The sequence below is a fragment of the Ischnura elegans genome, chromosome 6, assembly GCF_921293095.1.
Source record: "Ischnura elegans chromosome 6, ioIscEleg1.1, whole genome shotgun sequence".
NCBI lineage: Eukaryota > Metazoa > Arthropoda > Insecta > Odonata > Coenagrionidae > Ischnura > Ischnura elegans.
Genome location: NC_060251.1, coordinates 31,947,922 through 31,974,038, shown reverse-complemented (window position 1 = coordinate 31,974,038; position 26,117 = coordinate 31,947,922). Strand labels below are relative to the sequence as shown.

The following is a 26,117-nucleotide window of genomic DNA, read 5'->3' as shown; positions in this document are numbered from 1 at the left end:
AACCAGCTTCTAGATGAGATACGGCGGGGACAGAAGGTATAAGTGGGGCGAGCTCTTACTGGGGAGGGCAAGTTGAAAACAGTGTTAGAAGGTAGAACGTTAGGTAAACAAGGGAGAGAGAGGAAGAGAATTGGATTTTTTGATAAAATCAAAGGAATCATTGTAAATTTGAAGAGGGAGTCCACGAAGAGAGGTGTAACTGCCAGCATACTTCATAAATACTCTAAGCAAACCTATCTTTGGAAACTTTATTGATAATATAATATCAATATGCTGAAGATAATTATCGTCGGGGAAAAATATCTATCCGCGGTTTTACTTCCTTCTGATATGTTTTCATTTGTTCAATAGTTTTCCATTTTTGTTATTGTTAATTCCGGCTATAATATAAATTTATTTAACACTGTGAACTGTTAATAAGTTCTTTTTAATTAATGTGGTATGAGTGAAAATTGCTGAAAATGAAGTGAAATTGCGATAATTTGATGGAATCGGCACTCTGTTTGATTCATAACACTTGAAAAAGATTTATTTAAAAATATATGCATTCAGCTAATCACATCTTTTGGAGATTTAACCATGGACGAGATTTTTCCATTCCAATTCTGTAAACACTCATTCTAATATTATGCCGATGAAAATTTTAATGAGGGACATAAATAAATCTTGAGTTTTTATTCTAGTTTTGGCGTGAATTGATGACGTCTGTGAAAACATTCTTAAAAGAAGCACTTTCCAAAAGTATTCGAAGGCTATTTCTTCTGAGTTTAATTAATAATTATAGAACCTACTTAAAACGCAGTCGATCCTTCTCCACCGTACCCCACAAGATGAGAACATTTTTCCCAATTCCTGTCGAGGATCCTGCAAACAAACGGCCCGGATGTGATTGAGACACCCAACGGGCCACCTCCTCCGTGTCATTATCCTCGTCTCCAGGAAACGCTCGACTCTAATATGAGAGGGTCTTTTGAGGTCGAAATCCTTTTGGCGCACGATCGACCATAAATGCCGGCTCGGTAGCGTTCCATCGCGACAGTTCCGTTTCGGGATCAGCCGCACGGCGAGGGAGATTAAATCCCACTTTGAGGAACAAAGCGAGTTAACAGGAAACGGGGGACAGGAGCGGATGAGATAAAGGGTAAGCGGAACGGCGCGTGAAGAGACAAAAAACGGTGGCGTCGCAAATGACATTGATTGGCCAGCGATATTTCCCAGCAGACTTTATACTGTTTGGCAAGTGAATGTTCTGCAATGATGGGAAAAGGGGATATTTCGTATCTTTTTATATGCTGTACCACCGTCAATGTTTTCTATTATTACTGGAGATATGTCCGCGAGTTTTGGATGGATAAAGTTTTAACTTTGCTTTTCCAAAGAATTTTTATTAAAACACGACCATGGTTTCGGCGGTTATTGTCATCTTATGGTCAAAATGCTCAGCAAATTACACAAAGTAGCGCCGGAAGGAAACCGCCATTTTTATGTCTGCATATTGTATGTTACGATATCTACCGATTCGATCGATGGATTTTTCTTCCTCATAGGAAAATCCACTAGGATTGGTAGAACATTAATAGCTCACGCTTGGTTTCGCTAATTAGTAGGGCCTCCTTCGCTTTTATAGCGTTGGGGTGTTTTTCCCTCGTCCCGTCCCTTCCGCTCCTTTCCTTTCCCAGAGGCGTCGGCGGGCTCCCATCGCGGCGGCGCCTCTTTCCTTTCTCCTACCTCTCCAGCCCCTCCCCGGGTGATCGGGCGTATAAGCCACGGGCTTGGGTCCCGGCCCCGGTGTGTTGTATCCTTCAGAGGGTTCACCTAGAACCCTCATAGTCTCTGTATGTTATGATATCTAACGATTTGATCGTTGGATCATTCTTCCTCATCGAATGGTCCTCCAAGATTGTTAGAATATTAATTGCGTAAGCTTGGTTTCGCTGTTAGTAGGGCCCGCCCGCCATGGTGACGGTGCGGGATTCCTCGTCCCTTCCCTTCCTTTCCTATCCTCCCCTTGGAGGTGTCGTCGGGCTCTCATCATATCCACGGGCGCGGAAGTGGCACGGGCGTATAAGTCTCGGAACTTGGTTCCCGGCCCTCGAGTGCGTATCCTTTGCGGGGCCCGCCCTGGGAACCCCGAATCCACTGTATGTTATGATATTAATTTAAAATTTTCAACTTCATAGAAGTATTAGCACAGTTTCAGTGATTTGTTAACTCATAAACATTCTAAACCCCATTCAAAACAATTCGCTGATTCAATAATGAAACGCATGGAACTTTCTCGTACAAAAACAATATTCATTTTAAGCTAATTATCAAGTCACATTCATCAATCACACCACAAAACCATTCCATTGTATTTAACCTTCAGTACAGTAATGGATTGATTAAAACTTATATATAAACCAAAGCAAGATACTGCAAAAAATCGTGCAAAAAATATGAAGTTATGAAGCATTGGCCAAAATTTAAGACTGACATTAGCCGAAGTAGAGCTCAATGTACCGGTGGATCATATACGTTGAACTGTGTGAGCATGGCATCAAAATCAAAAAACAAAACATCAAAATGAATAATAATGTGATGTGTATCGGTGTGAAATTCCAAATTAACTGAGACATTGGTGTACACAGGATGCAGATATAAGTGAAGTGAAGATATAAGCTGAGGTAAATGTTGTGCATATAATAATGATGGTTAGCTTGAAGTTGGTATACGGAGCAAAATAAATAGTACGTCATATATAAGTATGTAATTACCACGCATTTACAGAAATTATAATCTCACGATGATTTCTTTCCAGTTTTGTCAGATAAGGTTTCTCATCAGCTGTTAGTGGTTGCATTTCAATGCGTTTTCTGTATTATATACTGCTTAAAATGACGATTTGATGCTGTTAATGGATTAATGTTTTCTGTTGGAATTGATTAATAGGAAGCAAAGTGTGCGCTTGATAAAAATTACAGTTATCAGGCATAGTTACTTTCCTTTGTCTTCTTAATTTTATGATAAATTGTACGATTGAATTTTATTGAGTATTATGCGTCAACCGAATAGGATATCGATTCTCAGATTATTTCTGCATAGATTTTTTGTTTCTTTGCTTGAATACCAGTGGAAAGGGAGTCATGTATGCAATAGTTATAAAAAACCGATATGCTAAAAATAATGCATTAAATCTATTGGAAGGACATGCATAATTTACACAAAGTATGCCTTTTTAGGATTGAAACTGAAAGCTGGTGGGGACGTGAAGTGTGTAGATATACATAGGAGATTAATCATTGCCTTCAGCGCCAGTGGCCAAGGTTGAATGTCCACCAAGAATAGAATTTTTATCACACACCGCAATTTCAATATTTTCGAGATAAATCTGGGTGATCGTTGGTGATAATTTTGCATTAAATTAGCGCCCTTTCTTCTTTCCTTCTTTTAGAATTGTTTACCCAGTCTCTAATGACCTCCAGAAATAATGGCCACGGGTGTAAGGACTGACTTTGTGTAGGTATATCAATCCGTCAAAGCTAAGATTGACTTTTGTATCTTAAAAATTAGAATATCGGAGCAGAAATACTGTTCCTAAATATACATGATGGAGAAAGGGTGTTGCATTTATGTAACTGCTGGAAAAAGTACTGCATTTATGTAACCGTAAAAAGTTGTAAGTTCTTGATCATAAATTTTCATTTTGGACTTTACACTCGAATGATATGGCTAGTAATTTGATTAAGGCGGTTACGTCATGCGTACGATATAAAGTTAAACCTGTTATTGGGCACCTTTTTTATTACATAATTTTCCCTCGAAAATCTCTCCATGAGTGAATGCAGTCAGCATAATATTTAGTCTGCCAAGAGCTTAAAGCATCATATCGCTGAGGTTATTAAACTCTCTGAGTGTTCCGGTTTTAGCCCGTGGCCCTTATCTTCCCTTAATTCAGTCAGGCATGCTGCCTTTTTTATTTTTAATCCCATTGTTCGTTTTCAGAAGACTCGTATTTTTATGGGAAGGGCTTTTCGTGTGTAATATGCCGGAAAAATCGTGTCGCGTACCGGTGAAAACGTCGGAGTTTTATTTTCATCCGGTTTTCCACCATTTAGGTGGGTGAAATTTTAGTTTGTACTCCACAACCGAGCAATATGGATCTCTGCCGCGCGTATGAGCACCGTCGTTTTCATAAAACAAGTTCACCTGCCCGTGCGTCATATTCACGCTCAGTTCACCAAGGATATCGGAAACACTCAAGTTCTCTCATTCTCCTGGTCCCTTGTTTACTTTATTGATCAGCGGTAATTGAACCTTGAAATCTGTTCAGTTAATTGAACTGTTTATGATAGTAGAAATGTGTTTTTATATTTTATTTCTCTATTAAATTGGTACGGATATTTTTCTGGATATTGGTCTCTCATGTTTTTATTTTCATTTCCTACTTGCCTGCTTTTGAAAATTCGCAGAAAAATACTTGAGATTGGAGAACAAATGGCATTATTTTTTTTTTCAATTGTTCTTAAGAATGCACTCAATAAATTTTATTGTGCATGGAGAGAACTGACTTTCATGATGCTTCTAATAACTAACATTAGGTCATTGACTTATACGTGATTCCTTTCATTTTTGAGTCCGAGGATTAATTTGAATGTTAATTACGGAAGACTTTCCCACCCGCTTTGAACGTGGGATCCTCCAGAAGCCGAGCATGCGTGATGTAAATTTTGAATCAGATTTATGATTTAATATTGTTCTTCATATCATGATAGTTAACTCAAATGTTGATTATTAACTTATTTTATATTGTCTGTAGGGTACCTGTACTTATCTCATCTATTTAATTGGTCTCTTATTGCATCTTCTACAGTTTTCTTGTATTATATCCATGCATTTTTTCGCTTCCTCATCTTGCTTTCCCGGTCCCTATCATGAATGTATGTCCTTTAAATAAAATAGCTGCACGTCATTTTTTTAATATTTTCCTTATTTTTCTAGCATCTAAAATCTTCGCGGTGTAATTTCATCCACGATTTATATTCATTTCTTGTGCGTTCATCATCGGTAATCATTCCAATGTGAATTGTTGAAGTGAACGGTGCTCAAGAATTCTTTCTGAAAGGCAAGAGTTCAAAGAATTAGCATGGCGAAGCTACAATCCTTCTCCAAGAGTTGTAGTAAAAGACATCACATTATAATCAAAAAGAAAATGACGGCTCAAAAAATACAGAAATTGCACAACTCCTTCACCGCAATGAATATTCTTTCCTTACAACCCTCCAGAGGGTTTGCGGCGCTAGACCATAGCATAGTTAGCTGAAACATATTTCACACAGTATGCAAGAACAATAGGGTAGTTTCCTTCATCAAAGAAAACGAAAGGCATTGATTGCGATTCGTTACCCACCATTAGTGTATTCATAATACACAAATTATTTGGTTTTTGAAATACCGGTTTAGACGAATGGCAAGGGTCAAATTTTATCCTCATTTGAAAAAGGCCAGATTGGCGCCCATGCGATTCCACTCCACGTGACGTCACAGGGACCTAGTTTCTACACGAGAGGATAGGAGTTATACATCGTCTGAGGTTACCAATGCATGCATGAGGCACAGAGCTCAGGGAAACATGTCTTAATAATCACCTACTAAAACTGGCTAAGGTCGGAAAGTTTTCTTCGTTTGATAAGGTATTAATAAACCTTTTTTAAGCCAAGCGCTACCTTTCAGCAAGGTACTCAGCTACCCGCTGGCAGCCTGCGACGTATCAGCGCTAAGCCTCGCCTCAAGGTCAGCTCACCGGGCGGGAGGGGGAATCAGAAATACGACGTACGGAGATATTTCCCGGCATTCATACTTGAGCGTCGCGTTTTCGCGCGCTTGAAAATTTTCACTTTTCATTTAATCGCGAAAAATAGATATTGTCATTTAAAAATCTAAAAGCGTGAAATACGTACTCCAGGAGTAATAATCTTTCGATTAAGGCAATAAAAAAATAATAGGAAACCACCCTATTGCTGAAGAAGAAATTATATTATATATACCCTCATCTTTGACGCGACTCTATGCCCAATTCCCCTGCCATGGATCTCATATGTGTCGCGCCTCGTAACTCGTTTAAATTTACTAGCCTTATTTTTTTATTTTGAAGGGCACGGAAAGATGACAGCATTACTGTGTCTTCAAAATCGTTATTTTTCCCTTTTTATTCTCCCTTTGATATCCAGCTCATACAAGCACATGATCTATGTATACTTTCTTCGCCGTTCTTCTACTCTTCTAGCCCTACGATATTATTTTCTACCTGACCGTAATCTTTTAGTTTTTGGCTGAATATGTAGCCTCTTTCATCTCAGGTTTCTCACAGTACTTCATTTTTTCCATGTTTATTTTGGGGTATCCGTTTGATACCAATATCTGTAATATTTTTGTGGCATTATATTTCGAAAAATATTGCTTAATGAGACACGTGCAAATCGTGATAAAATACCTTGTTACATTGCACCAGGGCCACGCTAATTACTTCACGTCGGTATATAATAGTGCACGTGTTTGCTAGTGAAGGGATAATGCTAATAGAGATTTGCTGCTGGCCTGGTATTAGGATGGATTAACCAGCCGATGAAGGACTCTGCCTCTCCGCTGTTCCGCCCTTGCTCCATGGCGCCACCTCTCACCGCACAGGTGGCCAATCAGCTCTGCTTTCTCCCTCAGCCTCTGCAGGTACATACAATCCTCCCCGTGACCTCATCTCGAACGATAGTGCTTCGACATTAAAGGCGACACTACACGATCCCAGCTGTTGTAGCGAACCCAGTGTAATGTCTGGTGTGTGTAACATTAGGAATTTTCAATTTTACGTGGGCATTATTTGCTCAAAATTAAAATTAGGATTGGCAGGAGACTTTATTTCCTTTTGATCCGTCGTAACTTGTCTTTTTTGGTGAAGTATTACAATTGTAAAATCATCTTTAAATTTTCAGGAAGTGTTAATTCGGTTTTTTTAGCTATTTCTTGTATCTGATTATCAAATATTAATGTCCAGAGAAAATAACTTGGTATTATACCTAACGAATTTCAGATATTGCGTGGGTCATCTTTGCGTACCCTCAAAATTGAAAGATAGCTTTAAAGTTCAAATGTTGGAGATGATATTCACGGCGCGAAAAATGACCGTTCGTGCGGTGGTAATGTGTCCGCTTCCAAGTGCAGTTTCCAAATACGCAAAAAGATTGAAAGATCTGCATTCACGTGAGTTTGCAGTGAAAGCTTAACCACGTTACGTATACAACCGCATCAAAAGTTAACAAAGGCTTCGTAAAAAAACAAATGTCTCGACTGTAGGGAAGAGTTAAGTATTCGATGGAGAATGAGAAGCAAGGGAAAAAGTTATCGACTTTAGAATTTGTAAAAAAAAAACTTTTAACTTATCTTCATAATTTTGTACAGCACAAGTTTTTTCCGTGATTGCAGACCATTGCTCAAGTATACTACAGCCAAATATCGCTCCGCCCATTGTGCCATTAATGCTTCAAGTGATTGAGTACTATTACAAAGTAACTAACCCATGCGTTGTATCAGTAGCTTAATGTCATGTATTTTTAAATTTACATAGGCTCTTCTGGAGAAAATGATATTTATCGCTCGTGTCTTCCTGAAAATTAAATAGCTTCCCGTTAGCGATGAATGAATTTAACGTTAGAAAATTGCGTGATACGAGACAGTGATCAATGTGATTTAGGGACAGACAATACAATCAATACAGAATAGAGTACCTGAATCAAAGATAAAAATACTGATGGCATAGCAAATTTTGGATTTTGTAGCTTCAAGGAGCAACTTAGGCGAAGGAAAGTTTAGAAATAAAATGGGATTACTTAACCGTTATTAAGAAAACCAGCTAGATACCCTGCGAGATAAAGAATACGAATATGTAAGAGAAATTTTACTTGCAAATGCTGAGGGTGAAATAATAAGTAAGTTTTGAAATAGTATGCCAGGAATCAGTCTAAATGGAAGGAGAAACACGCGACTAAGTGTTGGTTAAACACTACATTTTTTCACAGAAAGCGGTTCCCCGTTCATCAACAGAAACATATATCATGTAAAAAACTCGTATTGAGATATATTTGGCCAGACTCGTGCATTCTTGACAAATATTATTAACAGTAGAGTTTTTTCAATAAATTGAATCAGCAATCAAATTTTTTAAACTAATTTTCATGATGTGGGGCTTGTTGAGGAACACTTCAATTTGCGACTATGCATAGTAGGTAATTGAAAGCGATGCAAGTGATACGAATAATCATAAGCGAATGAAGTTAAGCTAAGTTTTTATGGATAATGTAATAGAATGGAAGATGGATGGAAGGAATAACAGTAAAGGATACCAAGCGTATTACGTGTCCCGATGGGGAAATTACAAGGGAGATAAAATAGATTAATAATAATGAAATGTTATCTGGTGATTTTCCGGGTATTCTTCCGCGTTTATCCATACCCGGAAGAATACCCGGAAAATCACCAGATATCATCATAATCACCGCGGAAGCCTACTTGGAAATAATGAAATGTCTATGTTGTCAGGAATCAGATGAATGAGTTTGCAGATAAGAGTAAATTTAATAAGGGAGATCTAAATCGGTTCAGAGTAACCAGAGACCGAGGCTAGTATTTAAAACGTAATTTGGTTGCAGTATTTCGATTAAACTCTGAATAAAATATGCATAGCTGTTTCTTTCCAAATACTCCTCCTCATCTTTCATTTAAGTATCAAATTAAGAGAAATCATTATTCAATTCCAAAAAATATATAATCGAAACCTCAAATCAATTACTATGAATCAGCATTATACGATGCAAGTATCGAAATTTTGGTAGGTTGATTTTCCTTTAGATTACAATTTTTATTTTGGCCAAATAACTAATCTTTTCCTTGAGTCATTCTCCTAGCTAAGCGAAAGGCTGCACTAACGGTCGCTGTGCAGTAGGCCGGCCCTTATTTTTCAGAATTGAGAAAAGTTATGTTTTCCTAGGCTCAAAATGATCCAAATGAGGTTCATATTCACGTGTTGAAATTTGGTTACTTTAAAATAACGGCAACCCGTGCCCCAAGGGCCCTAAGTACTGAGGACCCTCAATTGAGATTTTTGGGGCCGAAAAAGTGCTATTTCTAAAGAAAAAGTTCCTCTTGTGTCATGATTAATGTTTTTAAAGCATACAATGTCAATCTTAACCCTTCAACGCCGTCCTATGTACTGTGCACCGACCCCTTAAACCTTAGTTTGTTGCCACCATACGACCGCGCACAATTACCGCATGCTTTGTTCAAAACTGCTCTTTATGTACAAAATTTTATAAGTATTTGATACAATTGTGTTTGTGAATTATAAAGGAATGAAGGAAATGAGCAGGGCTTCCAGGGCCATAACAGTTGATAGAAATATTGATTGATAGAAAGAAGAAACGAGGCAGTCAGTTCACATTTGTACATCAATGTGGAGAGATAGTTAGTTCTTATGTATAGTGCGCAAAGGATAGAATGTGCTAAGTTTTTTAAGGATATATGGAGAAAAGTGGTGAAAAAACTAGTTTATCATGAACACACGTGGCGTTCGTTTTAAGAATAGGCCAACAAGAAAAAGTATGAAATCAAGACTAAATTCACACACTGAAGTGGTTGGAAAAGAAAGTGAAGAAATACTTGGCTCAAAGTTACTTACAGTGAGAGAAGTGCTGTGTGTTTCTCTATAACCTAATGGGTTTGAAATGTATCAGACTTAGTGCGAGAAAAACAGTAAGAAATGCGTTTCATCCATGGAACAAAATGAGAATTCCTGTTATTACAGAAAATAAGGTGACTGAAATGTTAGAAACATTACACAATGAATGGATGAAGGTGCGACGACATAAAGAGAGAGTGGGAACTACCGTGGAGATTTAGAGAAGAGAATATTTCGTAACAAAACTTGATGATTTGTTTGATATTGCAAGGGGCGGTGCCATTGAATTTTTGACGCTCGCAGTTAATCTCTCAGATAAATGTGCGTGGGATGAAGAAGTAAAATTCTTATGCATTCAAATAGGAGCATGGAATGCAGTTATTGGTGGAATAGATTTCAATATGCTCAAGGAAAAAGAAAAAGTTGTGATTCCTCCTTGTGCTGCATCTGCTCCCAACAGTGACTTTCAGATCCTGAAATTACGAATGTGTTAACCTGGACATAGCGAAAGGAGTACAAAAGAGGTTTTCAAACCACTTGTGGTACCTGAATGAGGAGTTCATAGGCCTGTCATTCTTTGACGGATCCTTTTCTGGGTGTGAAAAGGAAAATGTGATACGCCATATGAGGACACGTGAGGGAAAATATGATCCACCAAAGATGGCATTCTATAAACGTAAAGACCTGAAAACGGTATCTATATCAAATGTTGTCCCTACTAATTCGAGAAAGTTATTTAATTCATTGGAAATATGAACTGCATTCTTTGATGTGCCCATGCAAGAATGGTATGAACATCCTGATTACAAGAACGATTTGCAAATTATTCGGGGCCTTCAAGCGGTAGATGATTGTGCAGAGAGAGGGGTGAAACTAATTCAAGATTTTAAGTCAATCACGTAGAAGAGAGAGAGCTTTCAAAATTAATTACTAACAATAAATGTGAATTTTCATCGTAGCACAGCCCCTAACGTGCGCAAATACACTTTAAATGCCAAATATGAAAGATTAGATATACGAAAATGTATTTTGTTTTGGTTAATACGTACTGAAATACATGGACAAGTGAAAATACGAGTAAATTGATCACTTTGATTGGAAGCATTGTCATGGCAATTAAAATCTTTTTAACGTAAGCACATTTCTTCAAAGACTACATCTTGCCATCAGGGGCAAAGTCTGTGCCGAGGGAGGGGAGGGGTTGGAGGGGAAGTCTCTAGTAAGTGGTGCGGGCCGTACCTCAGCGGCGCCGCGGTGCGGGGTAGCGCCCTTGGGGGTGGATTGCATTACGACGGACAATATCTCGTAAACCCTTAGAGATAGGTCAAAACAAACAAAAAATCGGCCCTAAAGACCTTTACTTTTACGTTTTACATAGAAATAGCACTTTTTCGGCCCCAAAAATCTCAATTGAGGGTCCTCAGTACTTAGGGCCCTTGGGGCACGGGTTGCCGTTATTTTAAAGTAACCAAATTTTAACACGTGAATATGAACCTCATTTGGATCATTTTGAGACTAGGAAAACAACTTTTCTCAATTCTGAAAAATAAGGGCCGGCCTACTGTGCAGGGGAGACTTCAACAGCAGTAGGACTACACGTTGGTAACAGAGCCTCATCAACAATAGAACCTTCAACTGGGGTAACTACGACCTAACCTTTCGTGACTTCTTGAGAACAAACTTATCTAATTTTAAAATTAATAAAATGTATTTAAATTGTTTCATAAATTGCAAGATCATGAACCTTCAATTGAGGATATTTCTCAACCTCTTAGCTATTTTAACTACCAGAAACATTTTTCAAAAATTGTGGCAAAAGTTATCTTGAATTGAGGCAACTTTGGCCCAATCTAATAAAAGAATATAAAAAAATTATTTCTAAACCACGGGTTAGAGCAAAGATACCCTCTAAAATATCTCTTAGTATGCTGTTGTCAAGCGTCCCTTAATGTTAACCTGTAAATTTATTTTATTCGGGTAAAAATGAAAAATCAAAAACAGCATTTCTACGAAGAAAAATCATATTATATTGCAATGTATTAATATATGCATAACCATTTAATACTCAAAATTCCTTCTATTCAATGGAAATAAAATCCAAGCAAATTCAGGAGTGAAGCCAGGTCTACTGCCTTTCGGCTGATGAAATAACTGAGTCGATAACTGAATGTGAATGGCAAATTACAGAATCTTTTTACGTCTCTGGGCCAAATTTACCCCATTCGACCAGCTGTGCATCATTTCCACATTGATGGTTTCCGACTGTCGTGACTCGAAAGATTGACGGATTGATGAATGGCTCGCAACCGATGCTGACCAGCATAATATGGGACAATGATGATGAATTGTGCCGCATTAATGCTCGCACGTACAGTTCTCTGCGGCCTGCACTGTGGTGCCGTGAGGAGGTCAATCAACGCGCCCTTCAGCCTACCTCAGCACTGAGCTCAAGGGTTGACGGGACGGCACGGAAGCCGCGGTTGGAAGGGCGGCACACGCTAGGATGAGAATCAGTATATATATATGTATATATAAGCAAGAGCCATTATCCGCGCTTGAGACGGAGATTCAAAAGGGTTTTGAAAAGGAAATTTAGCTATCGGGATTCTTCTTCGTCCTCACCGCGTCTGATAAGATTGCTGATAACGACGCTTTGGCGCTTATCTACACGTTTTTTTATTTCTATTGACAAACGCGGGTTTGAGTACCGCCTGGATAGATTTCCCCTGTCCAGGTCATGGTTGTTCGTGTACGTTTAGTTGTTAAATTTGTTGAATATCCCGATGTAAAATGGCCAATATGAGCAGTACTCGGTGGTTTGAGAATAAATAAAGACAGAAAATAAAGATAAGAAATCATTACCATGAAAATGTACCTTCTCAAAGGAGTAAACGCAACAGATTTTTTTATATTTTTATCGAATTTGAGGGTTAAATCTCTCTGTAATGGCGCAGACCAGCTACCTTGAGCACACTCCTCAAGTTGAAGTATCAGTATCGATCACTATTCAAGTACCCTTGATGTTATATCACCCTCCCTGCCCAGTATAACCAAGGTAATGAGCTGCCGAAAGGAAATAATCGGTTTAGTTTTGTTATGATATCAGAAGATGCCCAACACCGTGTCTCTTATCATCATTGTAGTCGAAATATTTTCAACTAAATTAAAAATTCAACTAATGTTCATTATAGCAACTTATTCTTTCTCACAGCTTCTTAATTCCTCGTGAAATGTAGCATTAGGGTGCCGTAAGGTCAATAAAATATCGGTCCGATAGCTAAATACGTATGGAAGCTATCGCTAATTACTCTGGCAGGAATACTGATACATAGAAGAACAAGATTAAAAACATGCCACACTCAAGAACCCTGGACAGTAGTCATAAAAAGCATTTGTCTCATATCTATCACGCAACGAAACGAGAGACGTAATGTATCCCGTCTCTCTTAAGTTGATTAACATTTGCAAGATATTTCCTCGCAGTACATTACGCTTAGAAATAATTAATAGTTTATATTTTTACTCTGATATTTAATGCATATTTTAAGTATCAAAGTTTAGCATGGTTAGACCACCTTTAATGTAAAACACCAGCCACACAAAAATTAAATTGGGATAAACTTTGTGCGTAGCAGTGTTCAGTCGCATAAGGGATTTTTTGAGAGATGAATGGCGTTTTTTCGTTTAGAAATAGTTTCTTAAATGTCCTTTGAATACAAACTATAATCTATTCATCGTCGTTTTGTGATCAGTCATCACCTAACTCTAAACAAGGACTCTACTAACTACTTACACGCTGACAGGTGCATTATTTCGCGAGATTAGCTGAATTATATCATATTTCATGATAAAAACATTTCCCCTTTAGTGTATGAAACACATATTCAGTTAAAAGTTTCTGTTTTACTTTTTGCGTTTTAAATTTTGCATTTTGATATTTTTTACGTGTATTTATCCGAGCTTTGGTAGCTTTGACCTTTACGCTATCGTAATCGATCTCTTTTCGGACTTCCTCTCTGTGGGAATTAACTTGCCGAAAAAATAGTCCAAGAATAACCCACCTCATCCGCTCACGCGCTATAAGTGGTGCTTTGGAGCCATTTTCCTTTTCCCTCTGGTGGGTCTATATTGGACCGCCCAATGCGAAGTGAAGGGAAGAGTTTTGATGCGGGCGAAAGTAATTCAATAAGCTCCCCTCCGTTTTTCCTCATCCATCGCACTAGTTTTGAAAATTGAGAAGAGAGATTTACAGCGCATTTTGGATATTTCTGCAAAAATTCACCTGCCTGGTTGGCGTCATATTTTGAAGATACATATTATAAATCTATCTGATTTATAACTCTGAATCATTTTCGATAGTTTATGCCTTCAATTAAACATTATGATTCATCATACTTACGACGCATTTTCATAAAGTAAGGGCCGTCAGGAACATTCTCATTTGGTCACAGGAAAAAACATTCTCATATGAAACACATTTTATTGGCGCTTTTAGTAGGCTAGAAACCTACTTCACTTCTCTATGTAATCGCCGTTCAGCTTCTAAGCATTTTTTATACCGCTGCATCACCTGAGTCAACATGTTACACTGCACTGCAGCATTATCAAGAAACATATTGACTCATGTAAAATTAAGTTTTATGTGGAAAAGTGCAAAGTAGTATCACATCATATCTTATAATGGATCTCCACAAAGTATCTGCTTCTTCCAATCAATTTAATTATTTTAATATCAATGAAAACTTTTATTTCCTTTCTTACTGAAGCATCTAAGGCTTCCAACCTGTGTTCGAAACAAAGACACTTTATTACGTTTTTCTAGAATTGTTATTTATGTACATATTGTAGAATCTCTTTGTAAAACACTTATAGTGAATTTTACTGTTATCCTTATTTCATTTCCTGTTTCGAACATACTGATGTATTTTTAACTACAATATAAATATTGAAACCATTATGATGTAGTCTAAGCCATTCTCATCTCGTTCCTTCAAACTAATGGAGTTAATAATATAATAATGATAACAATAGTAATAGTAAATTCAATAGAGTATCATGCATAGAAGAGCATATAAATATTGAAACTAATATTATTATCAATGTATTTTTAACTTTAATATAAATATTGAAACCATTATGATGTAGTCTAAGCCATTTATTGCTTATGTTATCTAAAAGTAATCGAAACTCTCACCTCATTCATTCTAATGGAGTAAATAATATAATAATGATAACAATCGTAATAATAAATACAAAAGTGTATCAATCACCTTCAAGAGCTATCTCGGTACACACTTGAGGCTTGCAATACCATGTTTCAACAGGATTTATGTAATTCCTTATGTGAATGAAATTTTTTTTTTAAAATCCGAATCCATTTTAATGAGCAATTTGTCTTGACAGTATAAACAGCAGTCCTTGCAGTTAAAAGTTTCATTATTTCACATTTACCCTCGCTAGCTTCCATCGGGAAAAAATCCAATGGCAACATTTCATAGTGACAATATCTCTGATTTTTTTTTTCAAAATGGGACATCAAGTAAGATTAATGTTATGATGGACGAGTTCTAAATGGAAGATTTTTGTTCAGGGCTTCAAGGGAAATTCCCATTAATTGAGGCAAATAGGAGATTACTCGTATCAGACAAGATCTGGGATGGGATGTTTAATGAATTCAAAATCGCTTCTCTTGAACGAGGAGGCTTGCTTTGACTGATTAATACATTTCCGAAGATTTAAGAACGAATTTTGAATGCTTTAGCGGATGTTTGATGGGACAGCCTATGCTTTAAAAAAATAGGGAAATAATCCTAGTAAGCCTTCGTATGTAAATTTATTTTTTATTCAATGCCTGGTCAAATTTAATTTTTGAAATAAACTTTTATTTTAAAAGCCCTCTGATTGTCTCTCTGTAGATTCAAGTGGGATTTTGACGGATAAAATGGGAAGCAAATTTGATTGAAAATGCTGAAAGGTTCTTTTTTCGTAAGCTCACGTTTCCGTTGAGTGTAGCCATTGCTTTTAACTGATCGCTAAATCTGTCGCATCGTATTGGATGACAGGGTATTAAACATGAGAAATGTGTGTCTGATGCCTTTAATGTTTCTCATTTGTTATTGTCCAGCTGATATCAGCTCAATTACTCATGTAAGCTAATATACTTTCGTAATTCCCTTAACACCTTAATTTTTTCACTTTCTCTTCTTGGAATTCCTTATTATTATTTTAATTAATTTCCTATTGAGTGACTCCAGTTTCTAGGTTGGTAGTTCTTCCTATTCAATGGCCATTAAAAACTTTTGACGATAAAGTTTAACAAATATACTTTTTTCTCCATTGAAACATAGTGGTTCCGAACTGAGAGCCGTCACTAATTCCGGTTTTTAAGATTGATTCTTTTCGGTCCCTTTCATTTGTGTGTACGATGACTCAAATCTGGGAAAAACTCATGAAAGGACTCATATTCTGGGATATTTTATAATCAAGGCCAAAAATTTCAGTCGCGTATCCATTTGTGACATAATTTAATTCCTTCTAGCCTGGGTGGTTGAAAACATTGAAAATAATATTTGTGCCATGTGCATTTTAATTAAGTTGTCAATCCGCTAATTCTATTTAGCACAGTTTTACTCTCGCAATATTTTCAATTACTACTTACGACAGTCTCGTACGTTTGTGATGTATCAATTGAGAACGTTCTCTGCATTTCTCCAGGGTTTTCTTCCGCGTCAGATTGTTGGTTGACAACAGTTTCGCTGGCTATCCTACCAGCGTCTTCAGGTCGAAGGTGTCGGCTGTTGGTTTCTGCCTCGCTTATATACTGTAGGCTGGATGGGAGCTGCACTGTGATTGGCTGTCTGACTGGGTGCTTCTCTCTGGTTGGCTCTCTCTTTGATCACTCTTTTCCAGGCGCTGTGAAGGAAGTATCCATCTTCTCTATTGAAATTCAAAGGTGTTTTTTTAATTTCTATTGCTTCCCTGATTTGTCTAGGGAAGTATCGGCACTCCTTAACTAAAAGTTTCTTCTCCTCAAATTTAATGTCATGGCCGGGTTCCAACCATGCATGTTCGGCGATGGCAGAGAGTTGAAACTGATTGTTCTTGGTCGCCCTCTGATGTTCTTTAATCCTCACATGCATGGAGCGGCAAGTTTCCCCTATGTAGGATTTTCCGCAGGAGCAGGGCACCTTGTATACCCCCTCATGCAGTTCTTGAGGAATGATATCCTTGGGCCCGGGGAGGAGGTCTCTTATCTTGGTCACACAGTTATATCTGGTGACCACGTCGTGCTTTTTTTAATATTCTGGCGATCCTCTCTGACGTTCCAGCAATGAAAGGGATGGTGACGTATAGCTTCCTTGACGATTCTTCTTCTCCAACGTCATCACTCTGGTTTTCAATGGTGGCCTTGCGTCGCTTTTCCTCCTCCTTCGTGGTCCTTTTAAGGACCAATTCTCTCCTATAGCCATTTCTCTGCAGTGCCGTAGTGAGGTGCTTTATCTCCGTGGAGAGGGAGATATCATCGGAGATATTATACGCTCTGTTAATTAATGTAGCCACTAGTGAGGCCTTCTGACTGGGATGATGGTGAGATGCTGCATTTAGGTATCGGTCGGTGTGCGTAAGCTTTCTGTAGACAGAATGGCCGAGTCTCCCGTTGTCTTTTTTGGTCACGAGGACATCCAGAAAATTTAATGACTGCTCCTTCTCCATATCCATAGTAAATTGGATTCCATGATGTTGTGAGTTCAGGTGCCGAAGGAACCCTTGTAATTCCTGTACACCATGCGGCCAGATGACGAACGTGTCGCCCACATATCTCAGCCACAACTTCGGCTTCTTTTCGCAGGATTCGAGTGCCTCCTTTTCGAATTTCTCCATGAAGAGATTGGCTACTACTGGTGATAGTGGTGAACCCATCGCCGTGCCCTCCGTCTGTTCGTAGTAGCAATCGTTCCAAAGAAAAAACGAGTTCCTTAGGCAGTGCTCGACCAGTTCCGGGAAGTCCTTTGGAATGCCATCGGATGTGAGCGATCTTACAACTTCAACTGCATCTGGAATCGGAATGTTGGTGAAAAGCGACACCACGTCGAAGCTCACTAAAATATCGCTTTAGTGAGCTTATACTTCTTCTAAGACGAGCGTAGTAGACTAATTGTATCCGTGTGAATATTTCACCTTAACCACGAATTGCTTGTGCAGGTTCTTTGCTTTTTTTTACTATTGTCGATATCCACTACTTGAGCTCAAACTTTATGCAAGCTTGGTTCTAGTAGCCACAGTATACATGATTTTGAATGCTGTTGTGATAAGTTCCTCAAAATATCAAAAAATGAATCCCTTACCTGGCATTAAAGCAGTTCAGATTTAATTTAACGCTGTAAAAAACGACCCTAGCTCAAAAAGAGTCATTAAATTTTTTACGCAACTGGCGTAATGCGAATGCAGGAAATTGGATCTTGTCCCAAGTATGAGATGATATATTATTTGTGAAGTATTATATTATATGTTTTACACGTGAAGAATTGATAACCATTGCATGATAACATCGTAAAATATACCAACAAAAAGGTTCATGGAAATATCGCCTAATTCAAATTTCAGAGATATTTTATAAGTAATTCTGTATCATTACTTTAGCTCTGAGACGTGACATGTAAATCGCCGCATTTGTATATATTTACACAAACTTCATGAAAATTAATTGAATGGTGTTACCTGACTGTTGCGCATTCAACACATTTTTTTCAAGTAGGTAACATGGTGGAAAGAATATTTAATACCGCACGAAGGAGGGGAATAATTTGACAAAGGGGTTTTGTAATTGATGTATTAAGTACATACTTTTCTATTGCATGTCGATATCATAGAGCAGACATTCGATCCTGAGATACAATTGGATTGTCTACTGATCATTTGCTTTCTGTGTCTTGTCATGCAACACATTAAGCTATGGAGACTTTTGGAAGGAGAAAACCATAGTTTATATTTTCTGTACAGTAGCTTAGTAGATTTTATATTGGCATTAATTTATTTGTTCTAATTAAACTTTTATTCAGTTCTCGTAAAATATACGGAGTTAAATTTTATCTTTTGCCCTACATCATTGAAAATGGCATTATATTGGCATTAATTATTTTGTTCCAATAAAACTTTTATTCAATGCTCGTAAAATATACGGAGTTAACTTTTATCTTTTGCCCTACATCATTGAAAATTACGCAAATTAATTAACCAAGCTATCCATCATTCATTTCTTATTTTTCCCTGGTATTTATGGGTCAAACATCCTTTGACATTCGAAACAGCTCTGGTCAGATCATTTTGAAAAAATTGTTTCCTCAATCCTTCCAATAACAATAACAGAGATTGATTTGAATTCAATCAGAATACAAATTTCTAATGAAATGAAAAGAGCTCTTTGTTACATTTTGGACAAAATTTTCAAAACGCTTGCTTTAATTTCGCAAGAATTGCTGCTATTTTCCACGTATTTTGTCGATAATTCAGATATTGGAGTCTAAATTCTAATTACATCATGATTATTTACGTTATTATTTATCTTTGTTTACGTTATTGTTTATTATTTGTCCTAAAAAGAAACGTAAGGTATTAATAAAGGCAAATTAATATCCCTTTGCTGTTGTTATAATTTCTTTTATTTTTCCTCCAATGTAAAATACCAAGTTCTCAATCAAAAAGCTTCGATAAAATCGCCCGTAACTTTTCAAGCGTCATTGATTATATTGAAAGATGGGTATACTGATAAGTTTTTTTAATGCCATTATTGGAAATGGACGTAATAAATTAGGTATGATACAAATAAATATCTGGAGAATAAACTATGTTTCTGAAGAATTATCTAGGAATATCAAGTTGATGTATTCATGGAAATATAATAATTAAAAATCTGGAATATTAATCAGGTAAAGTGAAAATGTTTCGATACATAAAATTCCAAATGCCATTTAAAATTTGGAAATAATAGATATCTTGGAAATGCGTTACCATGTTTTCATTCCCAGCGTAGCCTTTGACAGGAAGCATTTTGCTGAAGCTTTGCATTATTCTCCTTCATAAGTGTGTGCTAAATTATTCCAAATACTGGTTTCACTTTCAATATTTCATTTTATTCCAAATTAATAGGATTTTCCTATCCTCGAGCTTCTCGGGACACGTTCATCTTAATTACGATTGGTTGCATTCCTCAATTCCAACAGAACGAACCTGGAGCAGGATGCATTTGAATTTCCATTCCCTTGTTCAAACATTGAACCTTATATTTTTGACGACTGTTTCATCGAATATTCATGGTGACCTTCCCTTCCATCATTTCATCACTTGTCTATCTCCTTATTCCTTCCAACAATCTCTGAGTTCTTGGCACCATTTTTTATCCAGAGGCTGCGACCTGCGAAGAAGTAAATTGGTTTTTTAATGCCCGCATAGCTTGCCAGCGCTGCAACTTGCATGAGAGTTGTTTACACAGAGTTCTCCCACTTCAATTCATTGCATGAATTTTTTTCTCTCTCCACCCTTCGTCTCTCGATACGAAAAGAAAACCTACGAACTGGAAACAACTCTGCCTCAGTAATGTAATCGCTGTCTGGCCATTTTTTACTGCGGCCTGGAGAGAATAAACTTTGTCCTCCTCCGTGCACAAACAGGACCTAGTTTGAATATTTACAGACAAAAGAGCAGGTTATTTTTATCTTTACCCACATGTAATGCTCTTTTTATTTTCTTGAAATGCAGGCAGTCGTCACCATTGAGGTGTGTGGGACCATAAGTCTTGTCCAAATGATTGATGATTTATCTTATCGATGTATGCAATGAGATAATATTTTTCTTGTAATAACGTATAATTCATGAAGTGCTCAACGATCCTTTGATTTTATTTTAAACACTGGAATGATGATGATCGTATAGTTTATTTTATGATAGTTTATTTTTCAAACTAAAGTCTATTCTCTGCATGTGATCAGATAATGCGGTAGGCTTAACAAAAAAATTTGAAAAAATCTTACTTGTTTCTTTTGACTCTTATTTTTATTTCTATTGACATGTGTCCTTTAATTATGGTTCAATTTTTATCTTTGAACTCGAAATTTTTATTTTCTGGCAGTGGTAGCAATAAATTTAATCATGATATTAGTACTGTTTTTACAGCAGTGAGAGTATATATTCTTATCAATTGAGGGAGTTCGAGAAATCTAGCAGCAGGTGTGATATTTTGCTTAGGGATCAAGTTAACTAAAGCCCTATTTCAAGTTTTATACATTGGTACTATCTCAGAAATCCATCAATAGGTGCGTCATTTTTATGCATGTCCTTGTAAACTCTTTGTAACCCCACTACCATATCCGGCATTAGATTGCCTACCACATGGCATAACCGTTACTCTGCTACTTGATTGCTTGGTGAAGTAAAATCTTTGAACGTTTTATTTCGTCACAGAGTGCATCTTTTTCATACAAAACTCAAAATTGCTAGAATTAACACACGCTCGGCTACGGTTGAAATCGGTTAGCTATGTTTTTATTCCTTGTACAAAGCTTGAATCAAACTATTTCATTGAATAAAATCGAAATCTGACTCAGTATTTTGTAATTACTTAGCATTTTCTCCTACTATCCATTATTTGGCGTCAGTGTGCTAGCAAAAATAAGCCTTTGAAACCGCTATTAAATACGTTTTTTATTTATAATCATTAAATTTTGATGAATAATATTTTACTTCTTAACGGAGACCTGGGTATTAACGATGACATTTCGAAATTAAACACGTCTTATTCTTGCGAAAATCTTCCTCGAAATTGGTTCAGATATAATCATTTAAGTGATCATAATATGAAATTTAAATATTTTTAATGCTTACTAACCATCATTTGTCAGATATGCTTCACTTATTGCTTTCTTTCCAAAATACTGAATTTGCATAGCTCTTAATTCATTTCTTTACTCAACTCTTTTTCCTACCACTTGATCACTGGCATATACCAATAACAATCTGCACGATATTCCCATCTATTTTTCCATCTTCTTCGTCCCGAGTCAAGATCGGCAGTACGTGTTGCTTTGCATTCCAAAAATCGAGTGAAAATCCTTTTGAATTGAAGCACTACGCCACGAGGGATGCATATTTTGGGACTTACAATACAATAGGGACTTGTTAGTAATAACGTTTCAAAAAACGTGCAAAATTTCATAAATTACTCGAAATCCTAAACTATTTCCTAGTTTTTTATCACTACTTACTTCTATGTGTTTCCATTGCTTACAGGTGATTCTAAAACTTATGTGTTCTAGGAAGCCAGCGTTTTTTTTAGATGCTTCGTGCCAGCATATTCTGTGCCCGAAAATGTTTCTCAAAATCGTCAAAGACATAATTATTTTCATAATCATGTCATAAAATTTTAATATTTATAAATGGTTAGTTGGCACAATTTGTGCTTCAAAATTTCAATGCTTCTTAACTTATATTTTATTTACTTATTTGATTCACCTCCAAAATATTGAATTTGTAGAGCTGCTAATTCTTATCTTTACTCAACTCCTTCTTCCACTTGATCACTGGCATATACCAGTAAGCACGGCTGCACCATCCTTCCTCCTTTTTTCCATCTCCTGCGCCTCGAATCTATATCGGTAGTACGTGTTACTTTGCATGCGAAAATCGAGTGGCAATCCTCTCTAGAGGTGGAGTTCGAGGCTTGGAGAGAAATGAGGTTACACTTCGAATTTCCGCGAGGAGGAGTTGGTTGGCGGTGGTCGTTTGCCGGAGAGAACGGTTGTACGCTCCCAGTTCACTGCACTGCCGGCAGTGGAGTGGAGGGCAATAAGCACAGTCGTGCCACACCACCAGAGCGAATGCGGAAGTAAACATGGGCCGGTGCAATGGGGGAGGCGGGGGAAGGACAGCATTCGCATTGCCTTGAAAAATAGATCTAGGTCGTCCTGCTCCTGTGTGCTCCTAGGTGTGTTGATGCTTGTGGATACGTGCTCGCGAAAATCATAGGATCGCGTTGCGATGCACCCGAGCTCCCGCTACTCCACGGCGATAACCCCGCAGACGATGTGGTGGAGTGCCTGCCAATAAAGTGGATTCATCCGTTTAGTTTTTTTGTGGACTCCCAGCCACGCATAAAAATATTTCCTCTTAGCATGGATTTTAATGAGTGCTATATTTATTTACGCAGAATTATTTAGCTTTTTTATCGCTAAATAAGTTAATAGTTTAAAATATAATAATATAAAATTACTTTGTTTTATTCCACACTTTATTTTAAATAGCACGACCCGGGTTTCAGCATCTCATGCTATCATAAACCCGGGTCGTGCCATTTAAAATAAAGTGTGGAATTGAACAAAGTAATTTTATTTTATTCCATGATGAATCAGTTCCACAAAGTAACGCCTGAGACCGTGTATTATATTAATGGTTTAAAAAAATTGCTATCAGGTACTGTGCTATTAGTTATCATCATGTTAATTATTGTTACGATAAGCCCTTCCTTGATATTTCTTCTATGTAGTATACAGTGGACTGCTGCTTACATGACGTGGGAAAATCTAACCTGGAAAATGTTTACATTGACATTTTTTAAGACTTACAATTCGGCATAAAAGTGTACAATATACTTTAAAAACAATGTTTTAATGTAAATTTTCGATTTTAGTATAAATTCGATACATTTTCAATTGTAAGTGCTGCATTACCTTTAATTAGTTTTGGATATTTCAAGAATTAGTGGAAATATTCAAGTTGACATGAACTTCGGAATCCATACCGCAGTAATGCTATGACAAAGTTTTTTCTATTTCATAATCACTTTTTACTTTTCTTTACTTGCCAGATTTGGTGCTCTTTTTTTAGACCATTATAGTGCATAGTTTCCCAAACCCATACGATAGCCTACACACTAGTTGCATAATAATGAATTAATTTGGAAAATTCAATCCTGAATTATGACTTTCACTCTAGTTTTTATCCCTCCTAGAGATAATTTGTAACGACATATATGGAAAAATCTGAACACCCTAAACCTTAGCTAAAATCATTATATTTATTCTCATGCACAGCAAAACCTCGACTTAAAATACTAATTTTAGTTATTTATATTTGTATTTCAGGTGGTGCATGTGGCATGAAAACTCTCTATGGATTAAGACCCAATCGGTAAGTGATCCTTTGATTAGAAATACATAATTGCCATTGGTCGATGATTAAAATAAATATTTTATTTATGATTCATGTAAGGGCTTTTTTAGGCCTATTATCGACAATTAATTTCTATGTAACACATTTTCTACGACGTGTTTCATTCAACTTCTCAACTAATAGCATTAATTTATGAAATCTCGTTTGTTTAAGTATTATGTTCAGGAGTATGCATTAAAGTCTAAACGTTGAATTAAATTCTCGAATTTAAATTAAGACACCAAATATTAATGAGCGATTGAAGATATGATAAAAGGAAGGCAGATGTTCTTTGATTGAAGATCTTAAAGCATGGTTTTATGAAAAGTCAAGAGCGTTTTAGCATACATATTTTAGCCAAGAGACTTATCTTTCAACAGGTCTGTGTAGCTTGAACTACTATAGATAATCCTCGATCATCATCCGTTAACCTATACTATCGGGAGAAAACAAGCAATGAACCGCGTTTATGCTGAAACGAAGCGCGTTAACTACGCATAAAATTGATTCCACGTAATCCTTCATCCAATTATTGATGCTTCTTTCTGACACCAGGATTCAAAAATCTTCCGTATGTCGTGAAAATTTCAATTCATGATTACGTATGGGCGATAAGTGCTTGCCTAGTTAACCAGCGTCTTATCAATTCCAAATCAACCTTTCAATTTGAGGAATATAAGGATTAGAACTCTATGGCCTTGAATAGAAATTGTAAGATGAATTGCTCTTAAATCCAAAACTTATTTCACTTGTCCGTTTTACACCGACCCGTGTTCTACTGTATTGGTTTGCGGCAGTCCGAATTATTTGGAAGCCAAAATAGCGATATTCGCATCTCTTTGTTTTAATATACATCTTGAACCACTTTTCTTGAGCTTATTCCCCTGGAATTTTTAGTATGCGTGTACATTGTGTGTACATGTGTGTGATTGAGTGATTTTCAAAGCTTGCTATTAAAGAGGCTGTGTTTGATCCCTGCAGTATTCACTCCATCGCTGCAAACCAATTATCCATTCTATTCATAAATACAAGAGGATGTATGTTTGTCTGTTCATTATGCGTTTACATGCGGCTAGATGGATGGCAAACAAAGTTAATACGTAGGTGTATCTCATGCTCTCAAACCCCGTAATGCTACATTCAGTTCAATCCGAAGCGTACTTTGCGTCGTTTTTTCATTACTGTTTTTACGTCACGTCATGCAACTTCTGTGGTTGGACATCCTACCAGGAAGGCACACCTCTTGGCAATCTCGTAGGAAAAAAAACGAAAGTCCTGCTATGTGACTATAAATTCCAAATTTCCTACTTCTTCTATCTACTACTATCCTCTATCTACTATCCTTCCCGGGCAACGCCGCGTGTTCTGCTAGTACAGAATGAACCGTGTCGGCGTAAAAAGGACAAGTACAATACGCTACGGCTTTTGGAGCACTTCATCTTACAATTTCTTTCGACCTGATGGCTCATTTAGCGTGTCAATCCCGTGGGAGAATCGCTTGCTGGTACTTTTTAATTACCCCTCACTCTCGTCCTCTCGTGCGAGATAATTCGTGGAACCTGCGGATGCCTCGCCGTTGGACCACAGGTTGAGAACCCATGAGGGTATCGTCCGCTCAAACCCTTTGCCTATCTCTTGTTTCAAACTGGGTGTAAACCCGAGCGAGTAAGCACCGAGGGGTGTAGTAGGTTGTTCTCGTTCATCACTTTATTTTTCTCTTCTACTGAAGGAAATTCTGTCTTAATGAAATTTTTCAAAAAAATTTAATATTAAAATCTTTTTAACTCCACATAAATTTGATACAGTGTCACGTGCTATGTACATGATCACGTGATAATGATGACGTGCCAATTCGAAATCTATGACATCATCAGCTTGTTTTCTGTCCTTAACAGATAGGTCCTAAACGCCTAAGTCTCCTACGCTTTACTCTGTCGAAGGCCTCCTCCTTGGTTTCCTTGTACCTTAATTTTAACCTCACTGCGTCTATCATCTTCAAAAGTACGTGCCTTCTTCTTCCTCATCTCTTTTCTCCTTCCGCTGTTCCCTCGACTGATGTATCTTAAAACCACTTCCCTCTTAATATATGCCCGATCCAATTCCCCTTTCTCTTTAGTACAGTTCTTAATTATGTTCTTTCCTCCCCAACTCTTTCCAGCAACTTCTCATTCCTCACTTTATCCACCCACTCCACAGTTACATCCCAATATCGTTG

The 26,117-nt window shown here is 37.2% G+C and overlaps 1 long non-coding RNA gene across 2 annotated transcripts in view; it reads left to right on the top strand.

The window, feature by feature from the left end:
• The window catches only part of LOC124160659, a 170,690-nt gene extending 146,809 nt beyond the window's left edge, over window positions 1-23,881 (top strand). For both annotated transcript variants that reach the window (XR_006865218.1, XR_006865217.1), the window contains exon 3: window positions 23,836-23,881. This is a non-coding gene — a long non-coding RNA (uncharacterized LOC124160659). The remainder of the gene's footprint in view (window positions 1-23,835) is intronic.
• The last annotated feature ends 2,236 nt before the right edge of the window (window positions 23,882-26,117 follow it).